Raw genomic sequence first — 22715 nt, forward strand, 5'->3', positions numbered from 1 at the left:
TTTTCTTTTTGTATCTTCCTTGTTATTTTTTTTTTTTTTGAGAGAGAGAGAGACAGAGAGAGAGAGAGAGAGAGAGAGAGAGAGAGACAGAGAAAGACAGAGAGAGACAGAGCAAGCAAGCATGAGTTGGGGAGAAGAGCAGAGAGGGAGAGAGAGAATCTTAAGCAGGCTCCACACTCAGTGCAGATCTCAATGCAGGGCTTGATCTCAGGACCTTGGGATCATGACCTGAGCCAAAAATCAAACATTGGACACTCAACCAACTGATCCACCAAGTCACCCCTCTTTATCTTTATCCTAGAAAAGCCTCCTGCCTTCCACCCTATTTTGTAGTTTTGGGAAAGGAGACTGCCTACTTCATGAAGTATTAAAATATTTGTGTCACATACATTTTGTCTTTAGTCATTTTTTAACAAAGCTAACTTATTAATTTATATGAGAATAAAACAAACACATATAATGCATCATTGTAAACCTGTCTCAGATCACATTTCGTGCACCACTGCTTATGACCACTCTCCATATCTGTGTGATGTTCACAATGAATGTGGTGGAGTCAGTGAATAATTAATTAAAGTAACTACATGCTAGCATCTCATATTAGTACACAATCTGTCAGCACTTGCATTTGCTGGTCAAACAAATATTTTCCACGAGATTTTACTGAACGATTTTAGTTAGCCTTTACCCCCAAATTCAATGATTTTGGAATAGTTATTCTGATATCATTATTTTTGATGAGGTAGCTGATTACACATGACATGGGATGTATTCCAGTCTCTTCAGAGCAATTCAATTATTAATAGCATTATAAAGCTTTTCACACAGGAATTATTTCTGTCCTAATGAAAATTAAAAGAGAATCCTTTGTGGTACTATGCAATTGCCTTCTTGTTGAAGAATGTCTAGGAATGACATCTTAATGATTTGCAAGCATGAAAGTATACAAACTCCAAATCATAATTTGTATTTAAATCCATTGACTGAATTTAAGGAACATTCCATGAGGCATACAACCTAATAACATAAGCATGACACATTTTAGCATTCATGTGCAAAAATTATAAATATGCACTCGCATTTAATAGAGCAATATGTGAATTACATACCATTCAAAATGTTTATAAACATTATAGGACTATCTCCTGGAAATGTCAAATCGTAGAGTTTAATTGTCAGGTAATTAGACCTAAACTACCCTAGGAGGGAAGCTAAATGTTTTCTTTGCAGCCCAGGTAACAATCTGAACTCTGTGAAATCTGTGCACATTGCACATACATGTGCATGTGCACATTGTGAGTAGGAAACATGGTTTGTGACAAAAATAAAGTAGTAGAACAGTCCTGCCACCCATTAACAACAAAATTTGGGTGTTGGGGTGCCTTGGTGGTTCAGTCGGTTAAGTGTCTGACTTGGCTTAGGTCATGATCTCAGTTTGTGGGTTCGAGACCCGCTTCGAGCTCTGCTGATAGTTCAGCGCCTGGAGCCTGTTTCAGTTTCTGTGTCTCCCTCTCTTTCTGCCTCTCCCCTGCTTGTACTCTGTCTCTCTCTTTCAAAAATAAACATGAAAAAAAATTTTTTAAGAAAAAAGTAACAACAAAATGTGGGTGTGTTTGCCTGGCCCCTTTCTTTGTGGAGACAGCACTACCAAACATCAAGACTTGGAGAATAACTATTTTCCCTACCAATAATGTTTTGAGAGTAGTTTTTCCAGTACTGTTGACACAATAGAGTCACTAAAAAGGGCCAGGCCAACTAACCAATATACATTCTTTTTCAGTCTTGATCTAACTTCTATTGCCAAGTCAGGAAGATGTCAGCTTTTTTTCCCCTTCATTGTGAATAATTTAGGTTTTAAGAAATTTCAGTCATCCTTAATAAGGTGAATTCACAATGTAACAATAACAACCTGAAAAGATTACCTTAGAATTCATTTGACCTCACGTGTCCAGTAAATAGCTTGGCTTCAAATGTTACCCAGTGTGTGGTGCCACTAAAAAATCTCTGGAAAAAAAAAAATGAAATTCCCTGAAATTTTTCTAAATCAAGGATAATTTATTACTATTCAGAAGAAGCTCAAATTTATTATTTTGGTATAGTTTATGATGAATCATTATTTTATTTATTATTATTAATTTTTAGTGAATCATTATTCAAATGTTACCCTAGTTTTTACCTAAAATTTTCTTTGCTTGGTATTATCATTCTTAACATTTTACTTATTATGAAAATACATGTCTATTAATAGAGTGTACTGCATTCACAATGGAAGTGTCTACCTTCTTGTGTACAAGTACAGTGCAATTTTTAGCATTGTTTTGTCTAGAGTAACACAATAAGTCAACCCTAATGACTTAAAATTTTAACAGCAATGTTGTGGTTTGCATTTGTAGCTTATAATTTAAAATTACTCAGAGTGGCCACTAGATAGCAGTATAAGTCTTTGGACTCAATATGAAATACAACCTGAATAATTTTTAAGTTCTAGGTTTCATAATAGCTTTTACTAAATCTTGCCAAGAGGAAAAATCTGAGGCATATTACGGTATCAAGTATTTCTGAGTTATGTTCTACCTTGGGTTGGTATTTTCCTTCGTGAAATTAAACAATTATCTGGTAAATTTTAATTATGGCTAATGACTTCAATTTATTTCATTTTACTTATTTACTAAATATAAAGGTAGGATGTATTTATTACTGGAAAGGATACTCAACAATGTAGTCAGAAACTAAGTTGATGTTCTTTAATATACACTACACTTTTCAGTGCTGTCATTAAATCACATAAATTAAAATACATCGCTCATTTTAAAAATGTGTGAGTATCCTGGGGAACCTGGGTGGCTCAGTCGGTCAAGCATCCGGCTTTGGCTCAGGTCATGATCTCATGGTTTGTGACTTCGAGCCCCGTGTTGGGCTCTGTGCTGACAGCTCAGAGCCTGGAGCCTGCTTCGGATTCTGTGTCTGTCTCCTTCTCTCTCTGACCCTGCCCCATTCCTTCTGTCTCTCAAAAATAAAATAGATGTTAAAAAAAAATGTGTGAGTATGCATGTCCCAATTTTTAACTTATGCATATATTGAAATATAGAGCCTGAGACTTTTGATCCAATGATAGATAAAAGTCACTTTCCTCAAATCCCATAAAAATGATCAAAGAAACACAAATGAGCAGTATCCACGGCATTGCTGGAAAACTTAAGAGGATGTCACATGAGTGTGATAGAAGCATTGAGTTTTTCAGATGGAACTCAATGGAAATATTTTTAAAGGAGAAAGTATATATGTGCTCTGAGAAATCCAAGAACAGCAAAGAAACAGAGGCACCAGAGAAGTGAACAGACCATTTTCCCCAGCAATCACAGAGAAAGCTTGGTGTGGCAGCATGAATGGCAACTATGACAAATTAGAGAATTTAGAGACCACGGGACCATGTTGGTACACAGCTTTGTGCAATAAGAGTGTCTGGCTGTGGTGTTTACTTACAGATTAAAGCTGGCAAAATTTTCTCCACATTAAACAAATGAAGTGCCTTATAAGATCCTACTGTGGGTATCAGGGCTTGAAAGACACTCTGGTTGTATTTAAAGTATTTCAAGACCACCACAAGTATTTAAGAAATAAAATGATTTCTTGTAACAGGAAGGTAAAGTCCCAGAGTTTAACAGGGAGATTATTCTGTAGCTGGAAGAACCGTGTTCTGTGTCAAGGAAGGCCGCAGTTTGTACTTTTGTGAGTGACAATGCTGAAGGAATATAGGTTTCTTTAAAAGGCCAATATGATTAAGCAAAGGGAGTAAGTCCTTTATAGAAACTCTTCATGAGAGGTGCTATGCTTCAAAATGGCTTTATTTCTTGAACTACAGGATTACATTTTTCCTTTACAAACAGTTTTAAGACCTTGATTTAACAGCTTAACTATTCAGCACTATCATATTTAACATAAGAAAGAACTTTTGCTTAATTGCTTTGTCAAAAAATTTAGGTACTCCAAGAGGTTACCAAAATTTTCATGTTAGCTAACATTTTGGAAACTTACTATGTATCAAGCACTATCTTAAAGAGTTCTTCAGATTCATTTAAAAATTATTAAAAAACTCCATCGACGTAGGTACTATACTATCACCACAAGAGGCCTCAGTAAATTCTTAGTGAGTTCCAATCCATACAAGTCAGTTTCCCAATCCATGTCGATACTATGTGTGGTAGACAGAATAATAGTCCCCTGCTAAAGACGTCTATGTCCTAGTCCCCAGAACCTGTAAACATGTTACATTACATGGTAAAGAGGAATTAGATGAAATTAAGGTTGTTAACCAGCTGACTTTAAAACAGGGAGATTATCCTGGATTTTCCAGTTGATATTAATGTAATCACAAACGTTCTTAACAGAAGTGGGAGGCAGAGGAGAACCAAGAGAAGACAGCGTAAGGACTCAGTCCAGTACTGCTACTTCAGAGACAGAACAAAGGGCCACAAACCTTAGAACATGGGTGACCTCTAGTAGCTGCAAAAGGCATCCAAATTCTCCCCTAGATCCTCCAGAAGGAGCACAGCCCTGACCACAACTTGGTTTTCATCAGTGAGACCCATTTTGGACTTCTTAACTATACCTTTGCAAGGTAATCCGTTTGTATTGTTTTAAACCACCCAGTTGGTGGGAATTTGTTATAGCAGCAATTAAAAACAACCTATTATACTCTCATTTTTCTCTCTCACAAACGACAAATTATCAAGTGTGTTAACACACCTCAGAAATGCCTTCCACCATCCTCCGTGAGTCTGAGTTCTCCTATCAAGCTTCTACTTCCCTAAAGTCCTGAGCCTTCCCCGAAGATTTCAACTGAGTCAGGGCTTCCCGAAGTAGACCAATGAATAACAAGTATCCATGAGAAATTTAAGAATCCTGCTCTCTAGACACTGGTAACAACTATTGCTCTTCCATTTACTGGGCTCAAGTTTGACCTTATGACTATATTAGCATCCACCATTCTAAAAAGTCTGCCGACCTATTGTGATCACAAAGTACAAAGCACCATTTATCTGGGCTGCTGGATTTTCTTGGGTTGACAGCCAAGAGCAGCCACTTGGCACCCCCCAGGGTCATCAAAATTACATGTACCAAAATCATTGAGCCTAACTGTTGCCTGTTTTTATTTGAGCACCAAGTTTGGTTAAATATCATATTATTCTTTTTTAGAAAATAAATTGGAAAACAAGTGACTAAATGGAAGAAACATTAGACAGAGAACGGGGGGATATGATCTGGTCCTGATTCTGTCCTAAGAGGTCTGTCATCCCTGGTGGTTATTTCATCTTTTTAAGTTACAGTTTCCTCAAGTGAAAGACAGTATGATTGGACACGAGCAGTCCTGAAACTTTTAGCCATAAAATCCTTTCTTCAGAAATCACAGGCAGATGGAACAGAGAAAAGTTAGCATTCTCTGGTTGAAGGAAGGAAGGACTGGCTTGCCCTGAAACCCACTCCCTATACATTCCCTCGTGCCTGTTGCCTGGGGACCCCCGGGGCATGGCGAACACCATTTGAGAAATCACTGCATTACTGACTCTCTCCAAGTTCTTCCATGGAACAGAGCTCAGGATGCACATGTGGTGAAATGGAAAGATACACAAGTTCCATTTCATTATATCGCCACCTAAGAGTACGAATTTCATTCTTTAAATAATTAAGTGAAACAATGTAGTACAAATATTTTAGAAGGTATTTCTTTCAGAACCAGGTAGAATATCCTCTAGAAGGAACTGAATTTCAAGTCGAGCTTCAGAAATTAAAATCTAAATATAAAATATAGAAATGTAATAGGAGACTTATGAAGTCAAGCACACATAGCAGGTGATTAACTTCAAAAACAAAACTACATTCCTTTCGGAACCTTTATGTAACTGTAGATAGCAAATGCTCCTTACTTAACTCCCTGAACCACCAACATGAAGTTTTTCCTGTTGCTCATGGGTAGGACTTCTTAGTGCAGATTCTGACCCCACATTTGAGAAATTATAAATTTACAGATTTGTAGATTGTAAAAATCTTTGTCTTTAAATGGTCCAGATTTTAACACAGAGAGCAAACATTTCCTCATTTGTTAGTACTATGAACATCATTTGTTGTGTGTATTTCCTCCTACTGTAATAACACAATAGTAAAAGGAATCTTTTTTTAAAAATTTGTTTGTTGATTTACTTTTGAGAGAGAGAGGGAGAGAGGGAGAGAGAGAGAGAGAGAGAGCGCGCGCACGAGCAGGGGAGGAGCAGAGAGAGAGGGAGACACAGAATCCAAAACAGGCCTCAGGCTCCAAGCTGTCAGCACAGAGCCCGACACAGGGCTCGAACTCACAAACCGTGAGATCATGACCTGAGCCGAATCCGGACACTCAACCAACTGAGCCACCCAGGCGCCCTGTGAGAGGAATCTTGTGTAACTCTAAAGAAGGATTATTTAGAAGAGCCTAGGATTATTTAGAACCACAAACTAGGTAGTTATAAAAACATCACTTTGAATAAGTGACTGTATCTACATCTGTATGCTTTATCTTACAATCCTAAGGTCTGTAAATTTATTATGGAATTCCAGGCTTAAATACACATATATACACACATACATGGCTTAGTTCTTTTGGTATTTGTAGGTAATATATAATATTTTCTAAAAATCGTATGACCGTTAGACTAGCTCCATAAATGAGACATTTAAGAATTATGCCCTCTAGGCACTGCTCACTTTTAAGAACTCCATTCTTCCATGTGTGGGCCTGAAGTATAACCTTATGAATATATTAGCTTTAAGACTCAAGAGCATCCATGGAATATGTGTATGTTTGGAGTAGAATACCCATTGCACACTGAATTCTTGTGCAAGTTAGTTTTAGTCATGTTAGACAATAAACATGAAGAGATTAACTAGCTGCTTAAATATTTTGAAACTTAATTGGATTTTCAAGAAGATAATACTTTTAGGTAAAAATGCAGAGAACATGGAAGAATATATCAAGACTTAGGGTAACCTAAAAGAAGGAGTTAAACATGTATACACCAGCCCACGTCTTTCCGATCTTAAAAGTTCTTCAATCTGTGATGGTGCCCAATGTACAATAACACAACTTGAGTCTTTTAAAGGTCTGATTTCCCTTTTTCTCAGCCAAAAATACTGTCAGCAAGAACTTTGAGCCTTCAGAAGTTGTCTGAACCACAGTAAGGATCTTCTTGATGTCTTGGGCAAATACAGAAAGAGATGGGTCATCTTTTAAGACATTTAATATGTATTTGAGTATTAAATAGCTCCTGTTTAAAAGCTACACAATATGTACTCTTTATTTTGAGTTGTTTGCATTATATTAGAGATTTTGAATCAAGTGTCATTAAAATAATTTGTAAAGTAGTTGTATATATATTTGAATATGTGTAAAAAGTTATATAGAGGATGGGAGAGGTACAAACTTGCCATCCGGGAATAATTGGCAACTCACTACTCAGTGGTTTAGTTCCATGGATAGCACCTAACGAGGCTGATGAAGATTAATTATGCTACGATTCCTACATATTTCCTATTAGAATAAAAAAGATTTCTGAAAAGAAATTGTCCTTTTTGTGATTATTTAGCTGAAACTCAATGGGAAAGAAAACAGAAGTATCATATACCTGGAGTCATGGGTCTGCTTTGTATGAATCTCTAGCCAGTAGCAGCAATTTAAACTATTTTTTTCTTGTGTACAACATATTGTCAAGATCATCCTGCTGTGAGAACAATGAAAAGATATAAATGGAGAGAGATTTTGCCATTGGTGTTGTGCTTCCTGCTCATGTATCTGCATTTTAAATGCCTGCCAGTGCCTTTGAGTAAAAATATAACTAAAGCAAGACAAACAGGTCAGGAAACTGACCTACTTTCTTCATCTTTCTGCTTAACAGTGTATGGCAAGGCTTAAGAAAGTGAATCATGGTAGTTTTAAAAATTTGAAAGTTGTAGGAACAAAGAAGAGGTACTCTAGCCTTAGCCACCATTCCTGGAAAACACACACACACACACACACACACACACACACACACACACACACACACAACTTTTACATAAGACCCTGGGCAACATTTTGAATGGTGACAATTTGTGACTAATTTTCCCAAAATAATTTATTCGATTATGTCTATTTGAATGGAGAATGATTTTCACAGCAAAACTAATTACTGGTTGTTTTTCTTAATTATAGTATATATTACCAAGTTTTATCCATTTAACAAAATTTCTTAAAAGACAAATACAGGACACTGATTACCTATTAACTCATCTCACAGTCTTTGCCCCCAAGAAATTTTTGACATGGTTACCAAAAATACAGTTGCAGTCCCTACATGCTGAGATGTGTGTATTAACAGAATTCTGCAAACACTAGGAGACCATCAGTGGTAATATTTGAGTTCAGGTCTGAAGGTCTGAACTGACCAGTTTTCAAGCATTTAAATTAAGGGAACAGAACAGGCAATGTGATGGGCAATACGTTCAGTGCAGCAATGACACAGAGCACAGGACTATACAGGATGATGGGAGAAAAAACTAGATATGTGTGAGTAGGAAAGATTGAGTTTTGTATTACAGAAAAATAAACTGCTACATTATGTGTATGTAATACACACACATACATACACCTTTAGTCATTCACCTGTAATTCCTGGTTGTGGTAGGGAGTGGCTCTGGTAGGCTTGATTTTTTGGGGTCCTACGTGATGGAAGCTTCTTCTTCTTTAACACATAACTTCTAACAAATCCATGGGCATCAACATACAGCTGGAAGTCTGGCCTAGAAATGGTTTATATTGCCTCTGCCCACATTTTCTTGGCCAGAACTCAGTGACCTGGCCATGTTTTATTGCCAGGGAGGCTTGGCAGTGGAGTCTAGCTGTCTTCCCAGGATGAATGGAAAAATGATAAATTCCTGGTTCGTCTTTGCCACAGACCTGACGTGCTATACTAGTGGAGACTGGTGATTTTTTCATGTGGGGAATCTCACAGTCGGATATGCTACTTACGAAGCTCACTTGAATATAGTAGGAAATATACCCTAGAATAGGATAAGACTTGTAAGGGAGAAGCTAGTTCATGAAAGCTGGTGATTAGAACACGAAGACAGTGGCAGCCTCACAGGAAAATAGAGGCAAAATATACAAAATATTCCTGAGATATATAATCAACTGGATTTAGTGACTGACTAGAGACTGAACGGAGGTACAGAAAAGGGTGGAAAATGAGCATTTTAGTGAGAGAATGTATTGATGGTGGTACTAAAGTCAGGAGCATGTCAGGTGAAGCAGGGTCATATATGAAAAAGAGGAGCACAGTTTTAGAAATGGTAAGTTGTTAGTATTTGCAGGACAAGTGAGTGGAAATTTCCAGCGGAAGAACAAAGTCATAGATCTGAATTTTAGAGGAATACAGGAGCATGCTTTTTGTGGGCATGGCAATCAAACAATCTATAGTAATGAGACCAGAAGCAAACACCAAGGAGATGTCGTGGAGCAAAAGAAGATGAATTTTGCAAATTCTAGTTCTCCTACATCTGAAAAATTAAAAATAGAACTTTCCCTGTTGGCAATAACAACATCATCTTTCTCACTCAGTTGCTGTACAGATTAAATCAATCACATGATGGCATTTAAAAGACTAGTCTCGCGTCTGACAAATGGGAGGAATTTAGTAAATGGAAGGAGCTTTAACTATAACACGAATAAGAATGATAATCACCAGTTGATTCTGAGTGCCTTTGACCATTGTGTGGGGAGAGAGAGCTCTACTTCCCTTCACACCTGCCTCTGCTTTTACAGATTCTGCTCCATTCTACAAGCAATGCTTTTCCTTACAGGCTACATTAATTGTTCTGCTAGAATTTCTCTGAAACTAAAGGAAGCTGCCCCTTGCACCGATTGCAAATTCTACACAATTATTCTTCACAGTGCCATACCTAGTGTTTGGGATTGTGAATAGCCTCTCAGAATTCTAATAATGTTCTTTACCAAGTGATTGTGTTTTTTAATGGGCCAACCATGGGCAAAGCAATGAAAATTAAAGTAAAAATCAAAGCCACAAACCTAAGACAAATGTAGCAAAAGTTTTTATGGTGGTAGGAACAATAACAGTTTTCATACTGATGTATCATATCCCTTTGCCTTTGATTTGATTCCTGTGGGTGTTTAGTTAATACGGAAACAACAAACATTTTATCTCCTTTCTTGAATTTTGCTATTAGAATGACAACTATTAATGTATTTCCTGTTCTCCTAGGCTCTTCTCAGTTAAAAAAAAAAAAAGAATAGAGCTGTTTTATCATATGAGGTAACACATAAAAAGAACTAAGTTCATTTTAAAGTGCTATTCAAATTTCACTTATTATTTTATCATTTAAGTGAATCACAGCTAGATTCATTTAAGCCAGTGCTGGTGATTTTGCCAATCTATTCAGAAGTTTCTGGTGGGTGTAAGGATTGTGTCCTCAGGAACTTGTCAGCAGGGAAATAAACGGAAGGGCCTCTAACTTTAACATTATGTCAAGAGCCTGATCTGAAACAGTCAGGAAACCAACTTAGAAGCACAGCTTGACCCTGTAAGCACAGCAAGGCAAGAGGAAAGTTAAAGAATGACTGGATCATTCAGAAGAGACAGAGAGTGGGCAGAATGCCAGTCAGATAGGTTCATTTCTTCAGGAGACCAGGGACCCTGACAGAGATGGACTCTCTCTCGGCAACAGGTATCACATATGCTATAGAGGTTGCTACGTCTGGTATAGCATGATGCCATTAAAGATACAAATCACACAAATCACTTTTCTTGTTCTGATTACATGATCATCAAGCAATCTTTTGATTATAATTTGGCTTCTCATGGTTTTTCTGAAAGGGAGGGAACGTTCTCGTCAGAGGATGCCTATCTTCATGTTCTGTTCCCGTGGCAGATGTATTTCTCAATATGAGTTAATAAATTAGGCAATTTAGTTACAGTTTGTTTCATGTGAGTGAGTTTGTATGAATCCCTGAGAGTCATCTGTGAGGACAAAAATTAAAGTTCTGAAGCTGTGAAATGGAAGACCAAACCACGGATCAAGGGATATCTGATCCTAGGAGGTCTGTTGGAAGAAAGTCAACAAAGAGATAGTCCTCTTTAAACATCTTTACAGCCAATATAACTTAAATATGGAGGTTGACAGCTGGAATAACTTCAGTATAGAAATATTGACAATTTGCAAGCACAGTTTTTATTCCAGCATCATAACGGCTAACACTTCTGGAACCTGAACAAAATTAAACTGTTCAGCTTAAACAATCAATGGAAGTTGCATATTTCATGGGCCTGAACACTTTTAAAAGCTCAAGGATTTATCACGTGACCAGCCAGAACATTGTGCCCAATCCTTAGTTCTCAGCTGATCGCCATCTCATTCACACACACAAAAAATGATTGAAATTACAGCATTTAAAACCTTATGTTATCTACAGTGAAAACATGTATTTCAACTTCTCTTAACTATTGTTTTATCTGTCACCCATTTGAAAAATGGTACAGTGGTCTGGTAAAGATTCAGAATATCTCATAGAATTGTTTTGATCACTAATCATTTTGCACCCTAACAAAATACACTGTATATACTTAGAAAAAAGTTATTTGAAGTCCATTAATTTTATTTAAAAAATTATTGAGGTATAGTTGACAGGAATTCTCAACAAAAAATGTTATTCTGATCATATACAAAGATAGAAAAATAAACATTATGGATGTGGTCCCTTAGTTGCACACTACTAATTATTTTTAGGAAAATTGTGTGTACCTCTTAGTCATTGCTACTCAAGAGTCCATTTTATGCAGCAAACACCACTCAAACATTCTAACAAGCACACGCTATTATATTTTTAATTTGTAGTTTTCAGCAATTACCAGGATAGGAAAGCCAAGCCTGTGTGGTATTTTTTGCAGGTGGTGAGTATTAATGTTTAATGTCTATATTATCTGCCAATGGCCACCAGAATATGCACATACGAATGAGAAAACTGGATATATCTTTTAGAATCACTGTGCTTGTAATTGCATTTTAAGATCAGGTGTAACGTAAAGATGTCTTCGGTGAAGGTTAAAAAACTTAGTGAGGGGCGCCTGGGTGGCTCAGTCGGTTGAGCCTCTGGCTTCGGCTTAGGTCACGATCTCATGGTTCTTGAGTTCGAGCCCTACGTCCGGCTCTGTGCTGACAGCTCAGCGCCTGGAGCCTGCTTTGGATTCTGTGTCTCCCTCTCTCTCTGACCCTCCCTTGTTCATGCTCTGTCTCTGTCTCAAAAATAAATAAACATTAAAAAATTTGTTTTAAAAAGCTTAGTGGTTCACATAGTTCTACCTCTTCAAATTAATTGTTTATTGCCAAAATACTACCTTTGCCATCATTGCATGCTGATTTTGAAGGAGGATATCAGCATGCGACTGCCAAGGGGGGAAAATGGGAATACATTTCAAAATGGACTTAAGGTAATTATAAAAACAGGAAGCTACAGTTACTTATTTCTCAAACATTTCTACTTGTAACAAGTAGAAATGTGCCTAATGTAAAGGTTTGGTAACAGCTTTTTATCCAGTAGACATGTGCATGTATATATACGTGTGTGTATATACATGTATATATGTGTATATGTGTGTGTATATATATGTATATATGTGTATATATATGTATATATATACTTGGTATCACCCTTCTTTAATGAAAAATTATGAAATTATCAGCTTTTCACTTATTGACCTTTATTATGGTTTCAAAAATCATGTATTACGTTTCATTGTCAAAGAAAACTTTTACAAAAATTTAAAAACCGTGTATTATACTTAATGTTCTTTTATTTTCAGGAATAGGACTTGCATACACAAAAGCACAGTGATACTTGTTGTGAGCTGTTTTTATATTTCCATTCCATCAACTGAAACCTAATCCAGTGTGGTATGGATCACAGAGCCTCAAGACAATACCTGTGGGTGGTTTTGTTGTTCCTTAAAGGAACTTTGGGTCACCAAATGAGTTACTGTTTGATTCCAAAGATCAGCAAGCAGGCAGTGGTCTGTTGAGCTGCTTTGAATAGGGGCATATAAAGTCATTTTGTTGTTGTTGATGTTTCAGCATGTATCTATACAAATAAGATCAATAGCTACATTTTATCTTTTGCCTTGTGGCCAGGACTGCATTAACAGTTTTGTAAGTATGTTCGTCATTTAATTTAAAAGTTTTGTAAAAGATATCTATGCACCCCCAGGGTAAAGAGGGAAACCAGGGCATCTAGAATTTAAATGGTTTTGCCCAAGGTCACAGTAGTAAGAAGTGAGTGAAATCCATTCTCATTTCGGTCTGTCTCCACAGCATGTGCTCTTAACCACAATTGCATCTTGTTACAGATCTGTTACCAATGTAGTACATACAGTAGGTACTGGTTCTGTGTATGCATTAACCCAGATAGGGCATATGGAGACAAAGATTTATGTATCTTTTCAAATCATTCCATTTTATAGCAACACCTCACATATTAGTGATACACACCAAATCTCGAAATTTCTTTCCATTATCGGCAGTATTTTCAAAGAGTTCAGAGAATGATTATAACAACAGATACATGTGTATGGAGCAAACAATTTAGGTATCTGAGGCCTGAAAAATAACTCAAACCTCCCAAGATTATGCAATCTCTTTTCTTACAAGGAACAATTCACAGTGTAGTAAAATTATGGGGAAAAAAATGCTCATGCCATTTAAAGTCATTTCTAGAGAAGCTAGACAGAGCATGTTTTTAGGGTGCTATCTATTCTAAAACATTTAAATTGTCTCTTGGTCTAGGTTACTCTTTTGGGGGGGAAAAGGGGAAAAAAAGAAAACATGGAGGATCACCAGGAAAGGAGAGCAGCAGATGAAGCAAAGACATGAGGGAAGAAGGGGAAAGTGGAAACATGTATTCTAACCCCAAGCTCTGTTTTCATTAAATCCTTGAGCCTCCAGCAGAATCCATCAGAGTGTAGGAGGGGGATTCTCAGCACATTCATTGTTCCCTACTCTCTAAATTGTGACAATGATCAAAATGCCTGTGTATAGTTCTTGACAAATGGAAAAAGAATTCTGTCATAGAGCTTCTAAACGGTTATTAGAAACATGTCTGAGTTGTACTGTCAGACGGGCTTAGAGATTCTAAGCCCTGTGGGGGAGGGACTGATATCTTTCTAGGTGAGGTTGTCAGAACTTCCTGCAACACTTAATAAAAACAGCAGTAGAAACATAGTGAAGATGGGGAGTGGGGGGAGAAAACTTCAACCCTGGACTGCAAACTCTGAACAAAATCCTGTTCCTCCTATGGAATTTCATTGCCAGTGTTGGTAGGAGTTTTAAGGGGATGCTGCATTTAGAGTCTATTATTTGTGATATACATTCTGGGATCAATGTTCATGTGAAACAAATAAGATTATTCCCATTAGTGGCTAATAAAATTAAGCACTCTCTTCAGTGATATTACTCGGTGGTTGTTCCTATATGCCTGAAGTAAGCACCTGACTGCAGATGAACTGCATGTAAAGATGGCTTGTGACTGTCAGCGTATCAGCAAACCATATGGCAGATTAGACTTCTCTCTGGTAATTTATCTGAAGGAAGCCAAAATAATTAGAAATCACTCTCAATAACCGCAGTCGCACATAGCATCTCAGTCACTGAAATGAAACGGTTTTCAGAAGTGTCTGTTTTGCAGGTAAATTCCAAACGACGGGCTACAAACTAGCTGCTTGTATTACACATCGTCATGTAAAATGGGGCTACAGACTGAATTTTAAACACTGAGGTTGTTTTCCATCTGCTTTCTCTATTGATTTCACTTTGAATGGTTTTGTTTTTTGGTAAGGAAAAAGCCTGATCATGAGCGTAACCAAATACAGTCTGTACCTTTCCTTATAAGGGACACCATTGGTGGTGGCAGTGGGGGGTGATAGAAACCAACCATCATGTATTCAGTATATTCTCTCCCAGTGATGTGCTGTATAATGCTGGAAAATTTTAAGTAATTTTAAATAGTTAATAGCATAAATATGAAGATACTATGGCTCAGTGCTTCTCAATTTTTTAATGTGCTTATGAGTCGCCTGGGCATCTAGTTAAAATGCAGATTGTGATTCAGCGGGTCTGGGGGCTCAACCTTCCATGTGCTGCTGATACTGGTCTGTGAATCACAACTTGAGTAGCAAGGTTATAGACACTCCATATTTCATTAAGCAAATGAATGCTCACAAAAAAAAATCTGACTTTTGTGATGTCTTCTTCAGTAGAAGCAATAAATGTTTTTTTCCTGCTTTTTGAACTTTGTTGAAAACCAAGGAGGATCTTCTCTAATTCAAGACCTGTATGTCATTAACTCCAAATGGCAGAATAGTCTTTACAAATGTATTAATATATTAATATAATAAATGCATTAATATGTTTGTTCTATAAGTAGGAGAACTGGGAGGCTCAGTCCATTAAGCATCTGACTTAGACTCAGGTTATGATCGTGCAGTTCATGAGTTGGAGCCATGAGTTGGGCTCTGTGCTGACAGCTCAGAGCCTGGAGCCTGATTCAGATTCTGTCTCCCTCTCTTTCTGCCCCTCCCCCACTTGTACACACAGTCTCTCTGAAAAATAAACATTAAAGTTGTATAAAAATACATTTGTTCCGTAAATATATTGGCATCTACACTAGGTGAGACACAGGGAGTATGCATGATTCCTGGCAACATGAGGCTTATAGTCTAGGCAAAGAGAGGGAATAAATACTGCATACATTAAATACGTATTTCTTCTGAAAGAGGTCACTGAACATTAAAGATGCAAGAGGACTTAACCTAGTAAGCCTTCTCTGAGAAGTGGACATTTATTTTTTTAAAGTTTGTTTATTTGGAGAGAGAATGCACGCACCTGTGGGAGAGCTGGGGAGGGACAGAAGAGGAAAGGGGAAGAGAGAGAGAAAGACAGAGGATGAATGAATCCCAAGCAGGCTCCATACTGTCACCGCAGAGCCCAGTGTGGGGATGGATCTCACGAAATGTGAGATCATAACCTGAGTGGAAATCAAGATCCAGACCTGGGTTGGATTCAGACGCTGGGCTCAGTGGGTTAAGCGCCGGTTAAGCGCCCAAGTCTTGACTTTGGCTCACTTCACAATCTCAGGCTTTGTGAGTTCCAGCCCTGTGCTGGGCTCTGCACGCCAACCTGAGGAGCCTGCTTGGGAGTCTCTCCGCCCCTCCCCCCACTCTCTTGAAATAAATAACATTTTAAAAATTAAAGAAAGAGTCAGATTCTTACCCACTTACCGGACTGAGCCACCCAGGCACCCTGAGAAACTGACACATAAGCTCTGAAATATACTCAGTACAGTGGTGGGGCACACTGTTGAGAAACTGAAAAATGTATCCACGTTGCTGTCCTGAGAGAGGGAGGGAGCAGTGCAAAGGGAAGGCTGGAAAGGTAGGAGAAATCATACCACGCAGACTTTGTAAGCCACGTTAAAGATTTTAGAATGAATTTAAGAGCAAAGGCAAAGTGTTTAAGAGTCTAAGCTTCTTAAGAGATACATTTTAGGGGCACCTGTGTGGCTTAGTCAGTTAAGTCTTCAGCTTCCGTTCCAGTCATGATCTCACTGTTCATGAGTTTGAGCCCTGAGGGGGGGCTCTGTGCTGACAGCTCAGGGCCTGGAGCCTGTTTCACATTTTGTGTCTCCCTCTCTCTCTGCCCATCCCCTGCTCGTGCGTGTGCTCTTTCTCTCAAAAGTAAATAAAAACACTAAAAAAAAAAAAAAAAAAAAAAAAAAAAAAAGATACACATTTTAAAAATGTCCTTCGTGGTCATATTTACTAAACTGATTAATGGATGTGAAAGTGAGGCTGAAGCACTCTGGGTCAAAGTTGACAGTGGGGGTAGAGTGATGGTTTACTTTTCAGCTGATCTGATATGGGAAGTGAGAGAGAAAGATATCAATGACACCTGGGCAGAAACAATTTTGGTGGATGGTGGTAGCATTTGCTGTGATGGGACACTCTAAAGACAAACGTGTTTTGGTAGGTAAGACATTAAGGGGTTTGGGGGGTTATGGGAGCCTGTAAGCCCCACTGGATCTTGGTTCTGGATATTCCTTTTCTAGGACATGTATTTTAAGGGTACACTGGGCTTATTTTAATCAAGTATGGTACATCACACAGACACAAAAATTACTGTCATGAGGAAAAAGTTTGTAGGCTCACAAATCCCTAGGAGCAGGAGGCATGGCGTACCAAGCAGGGCCAAACAGGGAAGTACCAGGGTCAATCAGGAGGCAAAAGGTTGGGGAAGTGTTATGGGTGGTTTCCTCAGAAGGCAATGGGTAAGGCAGGGTAAAGAGGTTTAGGATTTGCTAGGTTAAACATTCTCAGCCGACTCGGGGGTATATAGATTGTCTCTAGTTGTCTAGCCCTGAGGCCATTAAGGCAGAGGAATAGTGGCCTAGAGTGTAAGAGCTGATAAAAGAAGGAGTTGGGAGTATGGGCTCTCTGGATTGGTGGGTTTGTGTTTCAAAGACATGTTCAAGAGTGAGTTATTTATCATCTCTAGAATTAGCTGAACTTGGGAGGGGCAGGCCCTTTGTGTACAACCAAGGCCCAGATCTCAAAACACTAGAATACAGAAAATAAAAAGACATGGTTAATGCAGTCAACATATCCAATGGAAAGGTGGATATATGTGTTTGAAGATCCAAATGAAGTTTAGGGTCAGACTTAAGTTTAGGAACCTCAAGCATATGGATGTCATTTAAAACCTGGAGGCAATGAACACATTAACATAACCTATGGTGAGAATACAGAATAGGGAGAAGAATGTTTTGGACTGATATAATCAATTAAAGTTTGGAAAGAAAAGGAGAAATTCTCAGTTTACTGACAATGATTAGTAAGATGAGTAGGACAACGTCAGGAATGTGTAGTTTCATGGAATCAAGGAAAGGAAAACAAGGCTAGCTCTATCAATGGCATGAACTACAGATGAACAGAGACACAAGAAGTTTGTATATTCTCATGCTGATTTCTTAGGTGTTTTTAGTTTTCTTTAAAAAATTGCTCTTCAGGTAACTATAATGACTTTTGCAATGAGGTATTTTCTCCAATCCGCTATTTGTCTTCCAGCTACAGATGCTACAATTGCTACTGTAAGTATCAAACAATTGGAACATCATTATAAATACTACCATGTAGAGTCTTAGCTTTATCACTAATACACAATGAGAATTAGACTGAACTTTCATTGATTCCTTTATGATGACGTACTATATTAATTGTTCTGAACTGGGAGAGAGAACATCAAACATCCGAATTTTAGACATGAAAGTGATTTTTTTGAGTTTATTTATTTTGAAAGAGAGGAAGTGTGAGGAATGAGCAGAAAGAGACAAAGAGAGAGACAGACAGAGAGAATGACAATCCCAAGCAGGCTTCATGTCACCAGTGTGATCTTGACTTGAGCTGAAACCAAGTGTTGGACGCACTCAAACAACTGAGCCACCCAGATGGCCCAATAATCATTCTTTAACTAGATAGTATGGCCTATCGTCATAGAAACCATGGAATTTTAAGATCACATTTTTTATTCAGTTGATTTGGAAAGGTTTAGGAGTCCTAACTTATATGATGTTTGGCTTCAATAACTTCTTTCAATGGCCACCTTCCTCTGCTGATGCAAAATCCTGTAATGGGCCATCCTTGTCTCTTTCAAGGTAGTTCTTGTAATGTGACACCTCTAAATAGTTCACAATTTTAAATTTATATCCACTCAAAAGCTACTTTCCTAGAACTCGACACTGGGGCTCACCTGACTGACTCTTCCTCTTGTTAGGTACCATGAAATATTTGAAGACCTATCATGTCTTTTCTTCTAGTCATCCTCAGGTAACTCAACAGTCTTCTCATGGCATAGTTTCAGTTGCTTCAGCCTATCCATTCATCTGATACACTATATAATTTATTGATGTTTGTGTCTAAAGCCAAAAACGAATCTCACTGCTCTAGATGTGGTCCAACCAGTGTAGAATATGACTATTAACTTCTGTATTTTGGACACTATACAAAGACCATTGCTGGTTTGTTGTTGTTGTTGTTGTTCTTTTAATAAACACATTATGCTGTAGATGGCTTAAGCCTATACTTATCCTAAATTCCCTAAGTCATTGTTTACAGACCTACTGCCATGAATTTTCATATGCTCATTTTAGATTTTTATTTGATTTCTTTGGAAAGATATGTAAAACTTCTATGGACTCCATTAAAGTTTATTCTGTTTGATTTCAATTACCTTTCCTATCATCCTGTCTATATCTTTTTTAAAGTTACTTATTTTGAGAGATATCATGAGCAGGAAAGAGACAGAGACAGACAGACAGACAATGCAGAGCCCTATGCAGGGCTCAAACTCACAAACTGTGAGATCATGACCTGAGAGGAAATCAGGAGTCAGACACTTAACTGACTGAGCCACCAGGAGCTCCCTGTCTGTATCTTTTCAGAACTTACCATCGTTTCATACATATGCCTTCCCTCTTAACTTCCTGTCAACACTCAATTTGAGAATCATTGTTGTATTGTCATACAAGCCATTGATGGGTGAAATTTTCAGTGATGGGCCTATGAAAAAGCCCTTTTACCTGAGGTTCCTGTGATATTTGTGGAAATACCAATCAGCTTTTTAGTTCATGTTTCCCCATTCAACCAAAGTGCAACCCAACAAGCTGTACAACATTCAGCCAACATATTTGTGTTCATGAAACTATTGGGGAAATGAAGTAAATGCTTGGTTGAAACAAAAACTCCACATTTACTACCTTTCTGTCACTCATCAGTCAATAATCACCCTATAAAAATAATGTGTTGATATTTATAGAACAAAGTTGGACACAAGAATGGTGAAAAAACTGTTTATAAAAATTTAGGTATCTGGACCCTCAACTTAATGCTCCTGCCCCTCCCTGCCCTATTTCACTTTGAGTGCTTAAGAAACAATCATGTGAAACGGCAACATCTCAGAGAAATGTCCAAACCCTCACTTCCTGGGTTATTATTTACTAGTTTTTCCATGTTGAAATTGCCTTTCTGTTTAGTCAGAGGTAGAGCTCTTGAGATGTGGGTCTTTATTTTTTTTTTAAACAGGAACAGACTGTAGTAAGGATCTTTACTACACTACTTTACACACTATAAATCTGCACTGATATTATAGCCATAAAATGTCCGGCTAAGCAAACACTGATAAACAAATCTTACTGCTTTGGCTGAGAGAAGCGTATCAAAATAAACTATTCCTACCTAATATGGACTTTATTGCCAGCTATTATACAGTGAATATTTAAACTCCATTGTCGTGCCTCAACTGAGAAAGCTTTCCTGGATCAGCATTTCTTAAGCTGCATGAATCACACATAATGCTAATGTTGGTAATAAACGTCTTCAGCTACTCCGTCCAGCTAGGGTTCTCCAGGAACAATTGTCACATTAATGGTCATTTATCAAAGCCGAGTAGGAGTTTTGTAACTGGACACGTAAAAGTTGTAGACTAGATACACAAGCACATATAGTTATAGGTCTATGGGTTTTACATATAAATATATCTCTATGGTTTTTCTTACTTTCTTTAGATTCCTGGGCCACCATTCAAAAAATAAAAATAGTCCTTTGACCTCAGAGTGTCTTGGCCCCAGTTAGAGAAGAAAATGATTTAAAATAGTCATTTCAATCATGCATACTCTCCAATTTAGTTTTTTGACTAGTATTTTAAAGAAAAGTTAATATCGAACTATTACAGATTCACAGGAAGTTGTCAAAAAAATCTACAAGACAGCCTTGTGCATCCTTTACCCAGTTTCATTTAATGAAAACGATAGGATACCAGAAGCCAGGAAATGGATATTGGTACAATCCACAGAACCTATTCAGATTTCAGTTTTACATGCATTCATCTGTGTTGCATGTATGTGGTTTTATGCAATTTTATCCTATGTGTAGACTTGTTACCACCACACTATCAACATAAAGAACTGCTCCATAACCATAAATCTCCTTTGTGCTATTCTGATAGCCACACCCTCCCCTCCCCTCATTCCTGACAGCCACTCATATGTTTTCCTTCTCTATAATTTTACCTCAAAAATATTTTATAAATGGAATCATACATACAGTGTATAACCTTTTGTGAATTTTTTTTCATGCAGCGTAAATCTGTTGAGAGCCAAACAAGTTCTTGCATTTTTCTATATGGCATTACTTTTTATTGCTGCATAGTATTTTAAAGTGTGGGTTTACCAGTTGGTTACTCATTCACCAGTTGAAGAACATTTAGACTGTTTCCAGTTTTGGACTACTGTGACTAAAGCTGTTGTGAACATTCCTGTACAACTTTTGGGTGAACCTAAGTTTTTATCTCTCTGGAACAAATACTCAAGAGCACAGTTGCTGGGTAGCATATGGGAAGGAGAGGTTTAGTTTTATATGGAACTGCCAAACTGTTTTCAGAGGAGCTGTTTCATGGTAACATCCCCACCAGCAGTTTATGAGCGATCTAGGTTCTCAGCAGCCTCATTAGCATTTGGTGTCAAATGTAATTTTAAGGTCACAACTAGGTTGTAGATGTTTTGTGGTCAGGTGCTGTCTTACGTCACCTTAAAAATATGTTTATAGAAAGAGCTCTTTTGGATATTTTGCTAGAACCAGGAATATTGAACAGGACAAAGACATGCCTCTCCTCTGGGCAGGAGCTCTGGGTCTATTTGCAAGCAGCAGCTGCAAACTCCAATGTCAGAGGCCAGGCAGGCAACATAAATGAGTAAAGCTGCCTGATTTCCAGGGCATATGTGAGTGCGGTAGGGACTGTGGCCCACTGGCTAAAGTCACTCTGTCCCCAGACAGCCATTCTAGCTGTTCTGTTTATGTTTCTAGACATCCTGATTTTTAAAACAACAGCAGCAACAACAACAAAACCCTTGGAGTTTTTAAATAGGAAATCTCCTGATTTATAAATGTGGACTCAGGTTTTGACAGACTCCAGCCACCACAAAAAGTCTTAAGGATCAACTCTGGCCTAAAGACAAGCTGAGAATTAGCATTTAGAGACAGGTAAAACCCACTGAAAAAAATTATATGCGCAGGATTGTCAGACACCAGGACAAGGTTATTTTAGATTAAAGAAATACAAAAAGCCTTTTTAGTTCTCAAACTCAAATGTGCTATGATTCACCTGAGGATCTTACTAATCTGAAAAAGTAGGTTGAGATCTGAAATGAAGACTGGGTTCTGCACTTAATTCCATACCATTTGATGCTGCTGGTTCAGAAACCACTCTTTAAGTAGCAAGCATGGGGGTAATGTGTGAGCTGAACCCTGAAGGTTGTGTAGTGTTAGTACATGTGAAACTGGGCCCTAGAAGAGAACATGGTTTTATCGGTCATAAAGGTAGGTAAACTTGGAAATATCTGGGGAACTGTAGAATCTTTAGTTTGTATTGTAAGTAGTTGCACAAAAGAGAGGAGATAAGCTTGGAAAGGTATACACTGAGATGGGATCATGATATGTTCTTTATACTTAGCTTGCAAAAACACATCTAATCACATTACTATCAGTAACGAACATCCACAATTTCTATGATCCCCCTTGTGATTACAAATGGATCTCTCAGTC

General features: G+C 37.8%; 1 long non-coding RNA gene across 1 annotated transcript in view; it reads left to right on the forward strand.

Annotated features, from left to right (window-relative positions):
• Positions 1 to 10688: 10688 nt before the first annotated feature.
• The window catches only part of LOC147583288 (uncharacterized), a 72943-nt gene continuing 60916 nt past the window's right edge, over positions 10689 to 22715 (forward strand). Inside the window, exon 1 of the long non-coding RNA XR_015248059.1 lies at positions 10689 to 10746. This is a non-coding gene — a long non-coding RNA (uncharacterized LOC147583288). The remainder of the gene's footprint in view (positions 10747 to 22715) is intronic.

The sequence above is a fragment of the Puma concolor genome, chromosome A2 (assembly GCF_028749965.1).
Source record: "Puma concolor isolate L17-30 chromosome A2, mPumCon1.1.hap2, whole genome shotgun sequence".
Lineage (NCBI taxonomy): Eukaryota > Metazoa > Chordata > Mammalia > Carnivora > Felidae > Puma > Puma concolor.